Here is a 17,501-nt window from a genome sequence, read left to right as displayed (position 1 = left end):
AACCACTGGACCGCCAGGGAAGTCCCGAGGCATGGAGATTTTGAGGCCAGTGATGGGGCTGATGGCAGGTTTCCAAACCAAAGCAGAGATCACAGGGAAGGAGATGTTTAGGAGGAAAATGACTTCAACTTTGACCCTACTGATGAATCGGAGTTGTTAAGAGACACAGAGGTGGTGCTCTTTGGCAGGAACAAGACATGGACGTTAGAATTGAAGAGAAAGATCAGGTGACTCCAGCAAGATGGAGAGGGATGAGGGGTGAGTAGAAACCATTGGGTTTACCAGCTAGGTCACTGGCCGCCTTCACAAGGGACATTTCAGAAGGGCAGCATCAGCAAAGGCTCCATGGCCATTTGCCAAGGATGAGTGGGTGGCCAGGCAGTGAAGACAGCTTGGGCTGTGCTTTGCAGGGTGGCGTGAAGTCATCCTGGTTTTGTGTCTAACATCAGAAATATTTGAAAAGCCAGAAAAAGGAGATCTAAATGATAAATCAGGATCGCCCCCATCACTGGCCACCTCCTACTCAGCATCCCCTTTTGGGGATACCTACTAATACTAATACCAGCTTAGTGTTCTGAACCATCCCCTAGGCCTCTGCTATTTTTCTATAATTGCAAATAAGAAAGAAATTATCGTAAATATAGCTAGCATTCCCAGAACATTCACACTCTGCCAGGCATCCCACGAAGAGATTTACACATATTAATTAATTTAATCCTCACAATGACCCTAAAAGGTTGGGACTCTCATTTTACCTCTTTACACAGGAGGAAACTGAGGCAAGAAACATTAAACAAGTTGCCTAAATTCACAAAACGAGGAAGTAGCTGAGCTAGGAGTCAGCCCGGGCAACCTGCAGGTGTCTGTGCCCTTGATCATGTTGCTGCCCTCCCCCAACCATTGCAAAGGTATTAAAGGAGTCCTAGGAATTTTGCAGAAACTAAACACCATCGTAGAAAGCTTTCAAACATTCATTTTATTTGTGGACTGGCTCGTTTTAGAGAGTGACACAGCCTAAGTTCAACATCACTTGTTTCAGGGCAAACAGTTATGTAGGTGAGCTGAAAAATCTGCCAATATCATAAGCCCAGAATTGGGGACTCTTGGAGCTAGGAGGGACCCTATCCCCTCTGGTCAAGTGCTTACTTGTACATAAAAAGAAACCACCAGCCAGAGCAGCAAAACATCTTGGCCAAGGTCATATCACCAGCTAAGGGCCGACTAAGACTGGAACTCAATATTCTGAGCATTTCCACTGCATCCAAAGGAGCTGGAGTGAGGGAGACAGGGGAGAGTGGTACGGCGAGAGAGGAGGAAGCAGCAGGGCGAGTCTGCACCCCAGAACCCAGCTCAAGGTTAGGGTGAGTGGCACTGAGCTGTCCACAGGCTGCAGCCCACCTCAGGCCTCTTCCTGAGTTTGCATGATCCTTTCAGCCATTTGGCCTGACTCATTTTCTTTCTCTCTCCCTAACCCCCAATCCCAGTCCCACCCCGACCCCCTACCACTGGGTCCCACACTCTACACCCAGACGAAAGTGTAGATTAGGCCCCTGGCCCACGAGTGTTTAAAGAATGTCTTTAAATTAGTTAATTGACGATACATACATGCACCCCTGTGTTCATAGCAGAACAATTCACAGTAGCCAGTAGCCAAGACATGGAAGCAACCTAAGTGTCCATCGACTGATGAATGGATAAAGAAGATGGGATACATTTATATAGCGGAACACTACTCAGCCATAAAAAAGAATGAAATAATGCCATTTGCAGCAACATGGATGGACCTAGAGATTATCATACGAAGTGAAGTAAGCCAGACAAAGACAAATACCATATGATTATCACGTATATGTGGAATCTAAAATATGATACAAATGAACTTATTTACAAAACAGAAACAGACTCACATAGAAGAAAAACTGATGGTAACCAAAGGGTAAAGGGGTATATTGATAAATTAGGAGTTTGGGATTGACATATACACACTACTATATGTAAAATAGATAAATAACAAGGACCCACTGTATAGCACAGGGAACTATATTCAATATCTTGTAATAAACCATAATAGGAGGGAATATGAAAAACAGTATACATACTGTACACCAAAAACTAACACAACACTGTAAATCAACTATGCCTCAATAAAAAATTAGTAAATTGATCCATATAAGTGAACAATTAGAGGAGAATCATGCACAGGAAAAGTACTGATAGTCCGTGGATCTCCCCTTGATCCACTAGGGAAGCAAGAAAATAACCTCAGCAGAACCCTCTTGGATCCTACAGAAAAAAACCCATGGTTGTACCAAAACACATGACTTGAACTATGTAGTGTTGGTCCTGGTCCTTTTTAGGATTTGTCCACTTCTTTTCAACATTGAGGCTCCCAGCGTCTGAGCTGCAGATGGTAACTTTCACCTTCTAACGGCATTTCATCCTGCTGCCAACAGGGATGCAGTAATATGAAAACACTAAATGAGTGTCTTTTGCAAAAACAACTTTCCACCAAAAACCTTACTGTGCAAACACGGCTGTTCCCTAAATGGGCCTACACATAGGCCGAGAAAAAAAAGCACATTTTGCAAAATAACGGCCTCTCCCAAAACTGTTACAGCTTTTTGGATGGTGTTAAATCTCATAAGCAGGAGAGGGAGAAGTTATTACTATCCAAAGATCATCTTTTGCATTCAGCTTAGGGATGCGTTACATTTTGAGGCCACTCTACTTGTATGATTAAATTAAATGACTTAAGGAAAACACAAAACTACTTACTTTTCACATCAAATGTGACTAATTTCCAGCTTAAATTTGAGACTATGCAGAATAGGCCCTTATTTATATGGGTTTGATTTTATGGACACTGGGGTGACCCCAGATAAAAATACTTTTCTTGGTGATTCTCTGCTGCCCAAACATTAGTACTTTGTCATGACTTACCACTCAGTTTAAGAATTTTCCCTTTGTTGATTATATTGATCTTGGTAGTCATTCTATAACGTATATATATATCAAATCATCATGTTATACATTTTAAATATGTACAATTATATTTGTCAATTATTCCTCAATAAATTTTTTTTTTCAAGTGAATGATCCTGGCAAGGACACTGCATTACACCAAGACTGACACAGGCCTGTGGACCCAAAACAAGTGACAAGAGCCAGGGTGAGAACATTTCCAGCTCAGTCACAATTTTGAATGACAGCTGAGCTCGGTCCCTGATGCAGGGAGGCCAGAGGGAGCGGTGGGACCGGGGCGAACTGGAGAGCACACAGCTGTCTGAAGGGGAAGCCACTGCACAACTCCCTGCCAATTGTTGGCTCCTGGTGATGGAAGCCCAGACCCACCTTTTCCCAAGAAACTGAAATTCTGATTCTCATGTTAATTATCCTATTTTAAAATAGCAGGAGAACCAAACACAACACATTTTCTAGCCATATCTGGCTTGTGAACCTTGGCTTCCAACCTCTGTGAAACCCTCTTAGGAGCCATCATTGTCCTAATGTGAACCAATGGGTGTGGCTCTTAGACTTCGTTTGACTTCCAGGGTTTCCATTCAGTATATGCCTTTTTTTTTTTTTTTAAGGATTATTTTTATTTATTTTTAAATTTTATTTATTTATTTATTTATTTATTTATTGGCTGCGTTGGGTCTTCGTTGCTGTGCTTGGGGGCTACCCCTCGTTGAGGTGCACAGACTTCTCACTGCGGTGGCTTCTCTTTGCTGTGGAGCACGGGCTCTAGGCATGCAGGCTTCAGTAGTTGCAGCACGCAGGCTCAGTAGTTGTGGCGCACACGCTTAGTTGCTCCACGGCATGTGAGATCTTACTGGACCAGGGCTTGAACCCGTGTCCCCTGCATTGGCAGGCAGATTCTTAACCACTGCGCCACCAGGGAGGGCCCCAGTACATGTCTTATATATGAATTTGTGGTATATATTTTAATAATGTACATGTTGCATATTAGAATATACGTTACATATTATATTAATCTAGTAATTAGGCCATGCCTAGTTACCAGTTATACTTAATTCTTACAAGCCCAGTTTTCACATCTGTAAATTGAACAGGACATGGGCCACCCTGCAGGGATGTGTGTGGATTTATTGCACACATTCTTTTCCATTGTACTGAATACTCTGGGGGAAGGTACCTGACACTGGGGCTTCCTAGGTTTGATATTTTGTCAAAATACTTGTCCTTCCAGCCAGAGGAAGGCGGAGGAGAATGGGATCAGAGTACGGGTGGACATGGGGAAAGTCTGGAGCGGCCACAGGAGGGAACGCTGACAACTGGACACATTTTCTCATCCTCTGCTCTCCTCTTTTCATGACTGGCGGAGCCTTTGTGAATGCTGGTGTAATACAACATCCTCTCCAGGAGTGTTCAACTTCTAAGACTGGACAAAGGGTGAGGAGAAAGTGCTGTGGCAGGAAGGGGCTAGGGAAGCCACACCTCAGGCGGGCAGTGGCCCAGCCAGCGGGGGATGGTGGTTTCTCCCCCTGCTTTGCAGCCTCAGCAGGTGCAGCCCTCCAGTACCCCTGAACTTGGCCCTAGTCCAGACCCATCCAGACGCTGCGGTGATCACACTACATTCAGTGTAATAAGGGCAGGTTACAGTCAATGTGGAAAATACAATTCTAACTTTGTAAAAAGAAAGAGCATGTATATGTACGCAAGTCAGGAAACCATCCTGTGTGGAACACACCAAAATGTGGATGGGAGAGTTCTACTTTTATCTTTGTCCTTGCCAAGTGGACAATTTTTCCCAGGACCCACAAACTCCCAAATCTGACAGGTCTTCCCAGTCTGATTTCTAGACCCTCTCCGCAGCATTCAGCTCTGCCAGGCCCTTTCTGAAATTCCCTCTGCTCTGCTCTGCTCTGCACAGCATGTCACTATTCTGGGCCGCTCCCTGTTTTGAGCCTGCCACCCCTTCCTTGTTTCCTCTTGGACTTTATGCCTTCCTCCTGCCCTGTCATGTCAAGGGACCCAAGGTCCAGTCCTCAGCCCTCGGCCCCTCCATCCCCCTCCTCCTGTGCGTCCTCCCCCTTTCTACCAGCGCACCCCTCCATCTCCGCTTCTGCCCCCAGCAGACCTCTTAGTGAGCTGGCCCCCTGACTCGGGCTCGCTGGCTGCATCTTCACCGGACTGTCCCCCCACTGCAGACCAGCCAGCACAGAACGAACCCAGAGTGGGCTCTCGGAACATGTTACAAACTGCTTCCTGTCCTTTTCCCTTCTCAAACCAAGCTCATCATCTTTCTCCAAAATACATCTTCCCCTCCCACACCTCTATCTGGGCTCTTGCTCCCAGGAGCTGAGGCTGGACTCTCACACTCGGCCTTTGCTCCTCTCCCTGTCTCCCCTGCACTTGGACTCAGCTGCCCACTCCCGATCTGTCCGCCTTTCATAAACTGTACAGGCGTTTTTGTCTCATCTCTCCTGCCTCCTCATGAAGACCAGCCCTGGTGACCTCAGCCTCTGACAAAGTGTTACAGAAACCCCTGCAATCGAGTGTAAACATAAAAAGGGGATAACATCTGGGCTTTGTGAGAGATTGAAAGCAAGAACTAGAACCGAAAACCGGGGAGCATCCAGCAATAAGAAGTTAGTCTTTAGCAGAGAGAAGGACTGGGGAGCGCTGGGTGCATGGGGCACACCATCTGCTATAAAGGATAAGCTTCAAACTCCTCAGCCTGGCACTCAAACCTGCCCCGGATCTGCAGCTTCCTGTTTACCAACATGAACTCATGATACTTTCCCTCAAAAACACCACGAGCATTCCTGCCTCTCCTTCCTCATACTATTCAGAAAAATATGATTTTAAATCATAAGGTGTGTTAAAAAAGAGACAGCAGGCCCAAAATGGAGTCCCTTGTGCTAAACCCCACGTCAGCAAACTGAGACTTACTACCTAACCTAGCTGCAGTCTCACCACCTCCCCCCACCCATGGAATATAACCTTTAACCAGTCGACCTGGAATTACCTGGTCAGCACTAGTGAGGTAATCCCCCCTATAGGCCCTTTGGTTCCCTTAGGAGGGAGACCTTGCCTGAAACAATGCATTCTTCGATAATGATTTCCTTTTTCCACCCGCCCCCTTTCTACTTTTGAAAACCTCTCCCTTTCCAGAGTTTGACAGAGCTCCTTCCTATTGTCGAATGGGATGCTGCCTGATTTATGAATTATTTAATAAATCCAATTTGATCTTTAAATCTACTCAGTTGAACTATTGTTCTTTAACAGATATGGTGGCAGTGGCAGAACCAAAGATTTCCCACGGCTTTGGGGACAGCGAGAAACACAGGCGAGAAACACATCCCTTCTGGGTTTGCTGTCTCCTCCCGCTGTTTCTGAGGCCGTGGGTAAGCTCCCTCTCACTTCTGAGCTCTGCTCTCTTTGCATTGAGCTCCCCATCTAACTGGCTTTCCAGCACGGAGCTTAGCGGGTCAGAAGGAGTCGGCAGAGGGTCTCATCCGGGACCCGAGTCCCTAGCCTTGGTTCAGTCTGAAATTCCCCAGGTGTTTGGAATCCCTTTCCCCAGTTCTAGCCCACATACTGGAGTCTACTGGGTTAGTCCACGCTGGGAATTGCTGGTGATGTGCATGGCCTTCTCTTGGCCAGGCTGTAGTAACATCTCATGGTTACTGCTGGTGTGTTAAGGTGCACATGTTTGTCTTGTTTTGTGTAGATAAAAGCTATTATTAACAGTGATCCCAGAGGCCAAAAAGCTGCAAAAATTGGTGGGCACAGATCAAACACTTAAAAGCTGTTGGGGAGCTCAACACCAAACCCAAAGACACCTGTGTTAGGATAAATTGGTCAAGGAACAGCTTAGATTGACACCAGGTCACTTGCCAACCTCAAGAAAGTGTGTGTGCAAAACCAGGCACACTGTAAAACACCACACCATCCCCCATCCAGTGGCACATCCCTTTTAGGTATTAGTTTGGCTCCGAATAACCCAAAGACTTAGTAAATGGGATCCTCAAGCTTCCCACCTCTGGCACTCCTGCTGATTTTATGTCTAAAAACTATGGCCCCAGGAGCTGTAAATAGTTTGCAAAAATGGCTCCAAACTTACTAAAGACAACCTAAAATTTTGTGTCCTGAGAACTGGGCTTGGTAACTGTCAGGTTGGGGGCCCAAAAATATGGCCAGACAGAAATGTGGGTTGCACCCCATTTGTGGCTAAGGGTCCTACCAAGCTGCTATTAGCTCTCCGGGGAAGTACTACGGCCATCATGAGGAGCGTTCCAATTAGGTGAGATCATTTAAGAAGTGCATTTGAAAGTAAGGATTTCCAAATGAAATGAACAGAATGAGATACCTATTTTAACTGGTGTGCAAAAGCTTCCAAAAGACTTCAAGATTCCAAAATAGCTTCATCGAAAGATTTGTTGCAAAAGGCTAATGAAAAATTCAAGGTATAAGAGATACCCAAAATGAAAGACTCTAAGACTGAAGTAACTCCTATTGTTCCCTGCTATCCTTTAGTTTAGCACTCATTCTAGTAATCCTGGTCTAAACTGCCTTTCCACTGGAAAGAGACTGTTTAAACAGTTACCTTTAAAATAATACCACCTGAAGCTACATACCATCCTCTTCATCTTTTACTCCTTGGTCAAAGGCCAAATCAAGGGCCATAGTTAAAAAATTTCTTAAAGCCAGGCAGGACCCATAAAAGTTTTTGTAAATGGATTACCTCCTGAGATGAATGGATAGATAAGAAGAAAAATAAAATAAGATGGGAGGCAGGCCACTGGTTTGACTGAACTCAGAGCCTGATATGAATTTTTGTTTTTAGGACTTTTTCCCTAAGCTAAAATAAAACAGTGTACCCAGAGGGAAAGAAGCAAATTGGGGATAATGTAATTGGATTGGTAGATCATTTATGGTGTCATTTAAGTTACAGTTCAATTCCTTGAGGAATTAGAAGCAACCGTCTTGCAAATCTCTACAAAACCAGAAATGCAACTCCAGAAGCAATTCACAGCCCACTTATCTTTCCCAATCCCCAAAACCTCGTCTATTCTCCTCAAAATGCCTGTAGATATTATAAAAGATTAGGATATTAGAAACAAAATTGTCCTGTACTTAAGAAAAAGACGAAAAATGTTAACTATAATTATCCTAGATTTCTGACAATAGACATATATATCCCAAAACCCTGAGGAAAAAACTTGCATTCTTTCGCTGTTCCTTGAAGTTGTAAATCTTATCATGTCTTTGAAATGTAAACACAGTCCACTCTCTCCGGAGACTGAAGGAAAAATAAAAAGGGAAAGAGGCATTTTAAAAATACAAACTGCTTTAAAGGCTCCCTTACCACATCCTCCATAAGATTACTTATCCAGGGCAAATACAAATCTTAAAAGTCTCCTACACAAATAGTAAAAAGCATTAGCCATCTGAGTGGATAAAGTTAACTTATTCCAACTATTATTTATAAGCCAGTGAGTTTTTTATTGTTATACTTGATTCATGGCAAAAATTTTTGAATGAGAGTTATAAGATCTCTGTTTGTGTTTATATGTTTATGATGTATGTTTTAGATATGGTATTTCTCTACTTCTGAATGGTGTTACTAAAATTACTTTGTAAAAGAGCTCTATTTAATTGGCTTAAACAAACAAGCACCTATATAAATCTACTATTCATAAAAATTTTCAAAAACATAATAGAAACAAATCCAAATATTTTTCAAGTTCACACGATCTAGGATGATTTTCAGTAAATAAAAACTAGTTTAAATTTGTTAGTTTAATACAGACATGTCTTTGGAATTATCAGCATTAAGTATAATAATTTTATTCTACCTAGGTTTACTAAAAGTCAAATAAGCTCATGTTATCTCTGTTATAAAATTTGTCAGGAAAAAATATGCATAACTTGAAATGATGGCTAACTGCTTTAATGTCTCATGAAATTTTCATGAGTAAGTATGCTTGCTAGGAACAAATAAATAGGTATAGGTAAGATAAAAGTTTTTAGATGAGTTTTTAGAACTCTTTAGCAGTAATTATTTTATATGTCTACTTAAACAGTTTCCCAAATCTCTTGGGTAACTTACACCCTTAGAGTTTTCCTAAGTTAAATTAAATGATGGAAATTCATTGAATACCTAGATTATTTCCAAGTAAGATAAAGTAATGAAATATTAATTACTGAACACAGGTTTATCCATTTTTGGCTTCCTTTTATAGAAGAATTAAAGATGTATGGGTTTATTAGTAAGCATGTTCCATAAAAATTGTGCTTTGAAGAGACACATATTTGTAGAAATTATAAAAAGTATTTATAAATTTGCCAAGCCACAGAACGCTAAGGTAAAAGTTCACAATTGTTCACTTTTTTATTTTCACTAGAAATTAAGGTTTCTGAGGGTTTAAAAAATCTAAGGTATGTGATTAAAGTTACTAGAAATAATAAGGGAAACAATTCTGTATGCAAAGAAAGTAGAATATGTTTTTGGCCAAGAGAAGGTATAAAATACGGAGATGTGTTTTTGTTAAGGAAAATGAAAATAATTTTGTCCTAAAATAAAGCTGGTTATTTCAGAATGGGAAGGAAGAAAATGAAGGAAAAACTATGGACATAGAAAGTTGAGAAGAGAGAGAGGGTGGGGGGTGGAGAGGAAATCTTGCATGGTCAAGTTGTCTAAAAATTGAATTGTTATTACAAGGGTTTTAAAAATAAGCTTTAATGTCAGTAGTGTACTTATATAAAGCTAAAACTTAATTTTCTTTCATTTGCTAAAAGGATAAATGTTTCCTGGACCATTGATTGACTCTTGATAAGAGATTATGAAAGGTTTTCCTTCACCTTTTAGGTAGTCTACTTGGAAAACAAAGACTTTGTGTCTTACCAACTGTCTTCATCAGGTCTTTGATTAATTAAGAAAACTGAGTCTTCTCGATATTAAAAGAGCTAAGTTTTGCTCCCAACTATATAATTTTCTGCATTTGCCTTTGAAACCTTTTATTGTCTTTTTGGTTAAGTAGCTAATTAAGTGTTATTTCATAATGATCTGTGATCCTATTTAGTCAAATCTCCAAATCTTTTTTTATAATTTTGACAAAATTCCCCAAATTCAAATTCTAAATGAAGCCTTTTTTGAGCTGGAGGTAACCTTGGGGTTTTCCAGCTGGACCCTGGAACATCTCCAAAGATTTGTTCTCTCCTTTTATAAAAAGAAAGATATTAAACCAATTAGGTTTATTTTATTTGTTAAATTACATGGGAAGCACTGTCAAATAAGTGATGCTGAACATTCTTAGATTATATCTGTGTGAATATATGTTATTAATATAAGCATTCTGGAAATTATATGAAACTCCTAAAATTCTGATATGTCCTGGTATAATGCTATCAGTCATAATTCTAGATACTATCTTAAAATGTTGTGTGCCGCAGAAATAACAAAATTTCCTTATCAATTCCATTATAATGAACTTTCATCAATCTTTAACAATGGTCATTTTTAAAAAGTCTTTTGTCATTTTCAAAGAGCTATTGTTTTCCTCTGATGCAAAAGTGTTCCTGCAAAACTGCTTCATCTTCAAGAAGATTCATGGAAAGGACTTTTGACAACTACAGGTTTCTCATAAATTTAAGATCATAAAACTGAACTGGGTAAGAATTTCTGGAACTAATAGACAAACTGGATTCAAGCAGAACAAAAATTGACAACATGGAACTGAATGAATTGAGGAGGAGGATTATAATTTTTATGACCTTTTGTTTTAAAACATTGCTGGTTCCTTAATGTTTTGCTTTTCCAGGTTTAAGGAAACTTTTTCTCTCAAGCTGTCTATGACTTCCAACAATTTGATCAAATATACCTTTGTAAGCAAAGACGAAACAGTTTCCTTTCTCCCTCCCTGATCCCTTCAGAATTTGGAAGCTCTTAAGTATCCTTTTCATGGCAACACAGTTAGTTATTTGCATAAATCAATAAAAATTATTCTCCTTGTAACAGGACACAATTGGAAACGTTGGCTATATTACCAAGGCTTCTAATGCATTGTCATATTTGAGAAAAATACACATAAATATGACCAGATAGCTTTAAGGAACTAAGATGGACTTTATGGAGCCAACAGGACGCCTCGGAAAAATCGACCTGTACCTTGCTTACAAGGTGCCAGCAAAGCAGTCTTAAAGAGAATTTATATGGCCAATAAACTATTCCTGCCACACTTATGTAAATAATCAGGCCAAGTTTAATGCAAACAAACAAATTCGTTTTACCATGATTATCTTTGATAAAGAAATGGGAATAATTGTAGAGGGAAAAATTATGTTTGCACCTTTGTCTACGTTAGATTCTAGGCCTGTTAATTGTCTTTGAGGTTTTGTTATATATCTGTAGATTGGACTGGATCCTAAATTATACTTTCTTCAAATATCTAGCTAGGACTCTCCAAACTAACTTTTCTAACCTTCTCCCACTCTTCTGATTTGGAATCAGTAAGAACAAAGATGGCCCTTGACTTTCCTTGAAAGAGACTATACCAGGTCCTCCTCATCCCCAAATGGCAGCCAAACTTTAGGGGTTTGAACCTTAGATACACATCTTACAGCCGAAAAAGGCTCCACCTGACATCTGTCTTGTGCCGACCCTGGAGACCTCCAAATCAAATTGATGAGGAAGAGAAGCAGCTGGCAGTGATGTAGACTGCTTCTTCCCAAGGTGCCGGATCAAGACTTCACACTTTAACTAAACATGAAACCCTTTCTTCTTGTCTTTTTCCCCTTTACTCTGGCGTTGGCCTAGAAAGATAACACCATAACCCGTATTGCCGGTGATGGGGGGGTAACCTCTGGAATTTAGAACAACTTTTGATTTCAGACTCACAGAAAACCTAACTGACCTCCAGCTTGAATGGGCAAATGCAACAATCCCTGCAGATGAATCCATCATAGTGCCACCTTAGTGGAAGTGGTTTGTGCCCCAACAGGATTTATCTTTGTCTGTGGTGGTTATCACTCTCCTTGGACCTATGAATGCCCAGACGGCTGGTGCACAGCAGGGCAATGTCCCTTAGTTTCTCTAACTGTGCCCCCATCTTTCCACGGATGAATTAAAACACCTCCTTGGTTGAATCTCCTGGATTTACATTGTTGAGTTAGAATGAAATCACCAGGAGGCATTTATAACTCAGGATTAACTGCCTTTGGCAGAGCCTGGTTCTAACTTCCCTGGTTAGGAGTAAATGTAAAGGAGAATATGATCAGAATCCTCTCCTTAACTCTTGAAAATATTACAGAAGCCACTGCTAAAGCAATAACTGCCCAAGAAAAATCCTTAGACTCTCTGCTTTTGATAACAGGATAGCGCTTGACTATCATTTAGGTGTCTGTGTGTGGCCAACACCACCTGCTGTACCAGGATTAACATTTCTGGGGAGGTTGAAACGCAGTTACATAAGATCACTGAGCAAGACCCTTGGCTATAAAAGATGACTCTTAGGACTTCCCTGGTGGCCCAGTGGTTAAGAATCCGCCTGCCAATGCAGGGGACACAGGTTCGAGCCCTGGTCCGGGAAGATCCCACATGCCACGGAGCAACTAAGCCCATGCACCACAACTACTGAGCCTGCGCTCTAGAGCCCACCAGTCACAACTACTGAGCCCACGTGCTGCAACTACTGAAGCCCACATGCCTAGAGCCCATGCTCCGCAACAGGAGAAGCCACCGCAATGAGAAGCCCACGCACCGCAACAAAGACCCAACACAGCCAAAAAATAATAATAAATAAAATTTTTTAAATTTAAAAATTAAAAAAAACATTTTAAAGGTGACTCTTTTAGTGGGAGCTTTCTTTGACTTACTTGAGTTTGATCAGTTTGGGTCTTGGGGACCATGGCTCCAAAGTGCACTCCAGACATTGGAAATTATCCTGCTTATAATAATCATAGCAATCTCTGCGTACATCGTAGTCTCTCAAGAGCTTTAAATGCATGTTCCCAGCTGCTAAGCACTAAGCAATGACCCCCCTAAGACTGGAACATCAGAAAATGAATGAATACAATGACCACCTTAAAAACTGTAAACCTGGAGTCATGGCCTGTGAATATCACAGAGATTCAGAAAAAAAAAAAAAAGTCCTGATCTGTGAATACACACAGAGGATCAACAAAACCTGTGAGAAATACAGAGCAGCAGCTGAGAACGGCGCTGATGCCTTAAATTTTGATCCCATCTCTCAGCTAAGCTGAGCGTATGAACAAAAGAGGGGAACTGTCAAAAGGAAACAGCAGGCCCAAAATAGAGTCACTGTGCTAAATCCCAAGTCAGCAAGCTACGACTTGATACCTACCTAATTGCAGTCTCGACTCCCCGTCCCAGGAATAACATTTAACTATGTCCACCTGGAATTACCTGGTCAGCAATGGTGAGGTAATCCACCCTTCCGTTTCCCTTAGGAGGGAGACCTTGCCTGAAACAATGCATTCTTTGCGAATAATTTGCTTTTTCTGCCCACTTTCTGCCTTTAAAAACCTTTCCTTTTCTACAGCTCGGCAGAACTCTTTTCTATTGCTGGGTGCCCAATTCATGAATTATTTAATAAAGCCGATTTGATCTTTAAATTTACTCAGTTGAATTTTTATTATTTAACAGGAGTCATGCAATAAAAATGTCTGAGAAGAGAAATGTAAACAAGCAGGACCGTATGGGGTCTTCTTGGATCAGGGCCCTCCCCACCCCCCACCCAGTGTCCTCTGTCTGCCTCTTGTCTGTAGAAAAACTTTAGCTTCCTAGGCCTTCCCCGAGTTCCAAAGAATAAACTTAATCAGAGAAGTGAGAAAATGCAGAGAGAAAGGAAAACAGTCAAGCAAGACAAAATAATAATAGTTTAGCCATTAAACAAAATCAAGGACCTTTAGTTCCTCCTCAAGGGCTATACTTAATATTCTAAGCCATGTCCCTTGAGCTGTTTTGCAAATACTGAAACCTTCGCCAGGTGGAAGAAGTTAACTGTATGCTGCCCACAAGGCAGGTAGACCCCTGACTGGTTGGAACCAGAGGGTTGATGTTGTTGACTATCAGTTACCTCACCACCAACCAATCAGAAGAATGTCCATGAACTGATCATGCAACAAGCCTCCCTCATCCTGTCTCTAAAAACTTTTCCCTAAAAGCCATCGGGGAGTTCGTGTCTCTTAAGCACCAGCTGCCTGGACTTGGCACCCTGCAATAAACGCTGCACTTTCCTTCATCACAGCCCGCTGTCAGTAGACTGGCTTTATTGCGGGCAGGCAAATGGACCCAAGTTAGGTTTGATAACAAAAATATATCTCTTCAAGTTGAAGACCTCTTTTTCAATAAGACATATGCAAAAATGAGACTTAGGGGCTTCCCTGGTGGCGTAGTGGTTGGGAATCTGCCTGCCAAGGCAGGGGACATGGGTTCGAGCCCTGGTCTGGGAAGATCCCACATGCCGCGGAGCAACTAGGCCCGTGAGCCACAACTACTGAGCCTGCGTGTCTGGAGCCTGTGCTCCGCAACAAGAGAGGCCGCAACAGTGAGAGGCCTGCGCACCGCGATGAAGAGTGGCCCCCACTCGCCGCAGCTAGAGAAAGCCCACGCACAGAAACGAAGACCCAACACAGCCATAAGTAAATAAATAAATAAGTAAATAAAAATTAAAAAAAAAAAATTGAGACTTAATATGTCTCGATATTTTTAGAAATTTGTTTATGTTGATAATCAGATTGTATGGCATAGAGGTTTCTCCCACTATATACTGAAGGGATCCCAGGGATATGAAGAAACTCTCTCTAATGGGCATCTGTTGGTTTTTGTTTAACAAGCACCCTTGGGGCAGAAACAGACAGTTGCCTATCCTATATCCTCCATTCTTCTTTACTAACAGAACCCTAATTTCGTTGGGAATGGCAACATGCCCGAATAAATACATTTCCCAGTCTCCCTGACAGATGTGGGTGACAATATGATGAGTTTCCTGCCATCGATAGTTAAGCAGAAAGTGTCAGGTGAGACTTTTACCCTTGACTCTCCTCCTTCCTCTTGTGTGGAACATGAGCCTGATGGCTGGAGCTTTAGTAGCTATTTTATGACTATGAGAACAAAGACCTCACCCAGATGGATAGTAGAGCTGAGGGCAAGGTGGGGCCTGGATCCCCAGTACTTTGTCCCACACCTGCCTTGAATTGCCTAACTTCAGATTTCTTATCATTTAAAAGAAAAATAACCCCCTAATCAGTGGTTCCCAGCTTGGACTGCCCATTGGACTCATCAGAGGAGATTTAAAAATTATTGCTTCCTGGATCTCACCTCAAAAAATTCTGATGTTATTGATACGGGGTGTAGCCCCGGCATGCAGTTAAACAAAATTTTAAATAAAAGCTTCCAGATGATTCTAGTGTGCAGCAAATGTTGAGAACCACTGCCCTACTTTGTTTAAGCCATTACTTTTGCAGGTTTTTTGTTTTGTTTTGTTTTTGTTGTCTTTACAAATTCAATAGCCCACAGATACAAGCTTCTTTCACTGCGGAATTGCCTGCCCTTAGCCTCCCAGTGTGTTTCTAGTTAGAATGATAATCCGGAGCTGTTGATGTGGGGCGCACAAGACACTACCTAGAATTGGAACAAAGGGTAGGCGTAGGAGTTAAGCAGGGCCAATAAAACTTTTAGAAGCAAACACGGAATAACTATATGACCTTGGGGCAAAGATTTCTTAAACAAAATATAAAAAGCACTAACCATAAAAGGAATAATCAAAAGGTTTCTCTTTTCATTTTACTTTCATTAGAATTAAAAACTTCTGTTCACCAAAAGATATGAGGAGATTGAAAAGGAAAGCCACGTGTGGGAGAAGATATTTGCGCTACCGGTATCCAACAAAGGACTGATAACCAGAATATACAATGAACCTCAATCCATCAATAATTAAGAGACAGTCAACCCAATAGCAAAATGGGCAAAAAAAAAAAAAAAAAAAAAGGGCAAAAGACTTGAACAGGCACTTCATGAAATACAATATCCAAATGGCCATAAACATATGAAAAGGTGCTCCATCTCCTTAGTCATTAGGAAAATGCAAAGTAAAACTATAACATGATACCACTCTCTCTCCACTGTATAATTGTGTAAAATGACTAAAATAAGGAAGACTGACAGTATCATATGTTGCTGAAAATATGGAGTAACTGGAAACCTCCACACTGCTGGGGGGAGGGTAATTAATGCCATTACTTTGGAAAACTGTTTGACATTATCCAAAAAAGCTAAGTCTTAAATCTTCTGAAGGGAGGAATGTGAAAGAATTTTTGAACATCTTCTATAACCACTAGAAATCCCCCCTCTTCATCTCCAAATTCTAAATACTAAGAAGGAAGGAAGGAAGGAAGGAAGGAAGGGAGGGAGGGAGAAAGAGAGAAAGAAGGAAAGGAAGGAAGGAAGGAAGGAAGGGATGAAGGAAGAAAAGAGGGAGGGAGGGAAGGAGGAGGACAAATTCTGCAACCTTTGACACAAGTCAAAGTTGGAGGGCCAAATAAATTGCACATCCTGTTTATAGTAATGATACATCGCAGAGCTATCTTGGCTGGGAAATGGAAATATCACCCAGTATAAATTATAAAAGGTCTTTAGGACCACATCCCCGACATAAAATGCAATTGCTGTTGTACTTGCTTCTATGGGCAGCACGTGATCTAACTTCACGGTAATAATTGGGACAATTTCATTGCAAGTGGTACAACCTAATTAGAAGAAAATTTAGCAAACGGGGATTTGGGGGAAGATTGCTAGGTTACGAGCTGTGGGAGAGTAGGAAAGAAGATGAACCTCAGGAACAGCTGGACCTGAACATCCCCGGGGTGCCCTCTCCCCTTGGCTCTGCATCTATCTCCCCATGTGTGGCTCCCTCTTCCTGCTAATGGCACACCTGCCTCTGTCTACAGAGTCCTAGGTTACAATTTCATCCACTGGGAAAACACTCATTCTTTCTCATTTCCAGTTTTAAAATTCCAGAAAGGGAGGGGGATTGGCTCAACATGGGTCAAGACTCCCCCGCTGGCTCACTCAGTTGTGGCCTGGGGGTGGGGCCTGACAAACGCACTGTGAATGTCCTGCTCTGGCCAGATGCCCAGTGCTGTCCAGTTGTCTATGGCTGGGAGGCAGGTTTTCCTAAGACCTGCTCCTGAGTTTTCATGAGGATGGGGTGGGTGTAAGGGGAAGCAATGGCAAGAACATGGAGCCCCTGATGACTGGGGCATGGCGCACTCCCCTTAGGGAAATTTAGACTTTATTATTAAACGCAGGTTATAGGATTGTGTGTTCTGTAGGACCCTTTCTCCAGTGTAGCCTCTCAGGGGACTGGCATTGGAAGAAAATCAGCCACAGCCCCAAACCACTGTACCTTGGAGATGTACCCACAAAGAGCCTGGGATGCCTAAAACAGTAGACTGCCACACTCCATAAGCTATAAACTGAACCTTAGATCATGGGATTGGGGGACTTCCCT

At 41.8% G+C, this 17,501-nt stretch overlaps 1 protein-coding gene across 1 annotated transcript in view; it reads right to left on the bottom strand.

Moving 5' to 3' along the window:
* MGAT4A (alpha-1,3-mannosyl-glycoprotein 4-beta-N-acetylglucosaminyltransferase A) overlaps nt 1-13,474 on the bottom strand; it is a 135,117-nt gene extending 121,643 nt beyond the window's left edge. The window contains exon 1 of the mRNA XM_059942681.1: nt 13,332-13,474. The gene's annotated coding sequence lies outside the window, so the exon portion shown is untranslated. The remainder of the gene's footprint in view (nt 1-13,331) is intronic.
* Between the last annotated feature and the right edge of the window lie 4,027 nt (nt 13,475-17,501).

This window comes from Balaenoptera ricei, chromosome 13 (assembly GCF_028023285.1).
Source record: "Balaenoptera ricei isolate mBalRic1 chromosome 13, mBalRic1.hap2, whole genome shotgun sequence".
In the NCBI taxonomy this organism is placed as follows: Eukaryota; Metazoa; Chordata; class Mammalia; order Artiodactyla; family Balaenopteridae; genus Balaenoptera; species Balaenoptera ricei.
This window is presented reverse-complemented; position numbering and strand designations above follow the sequence as displayed.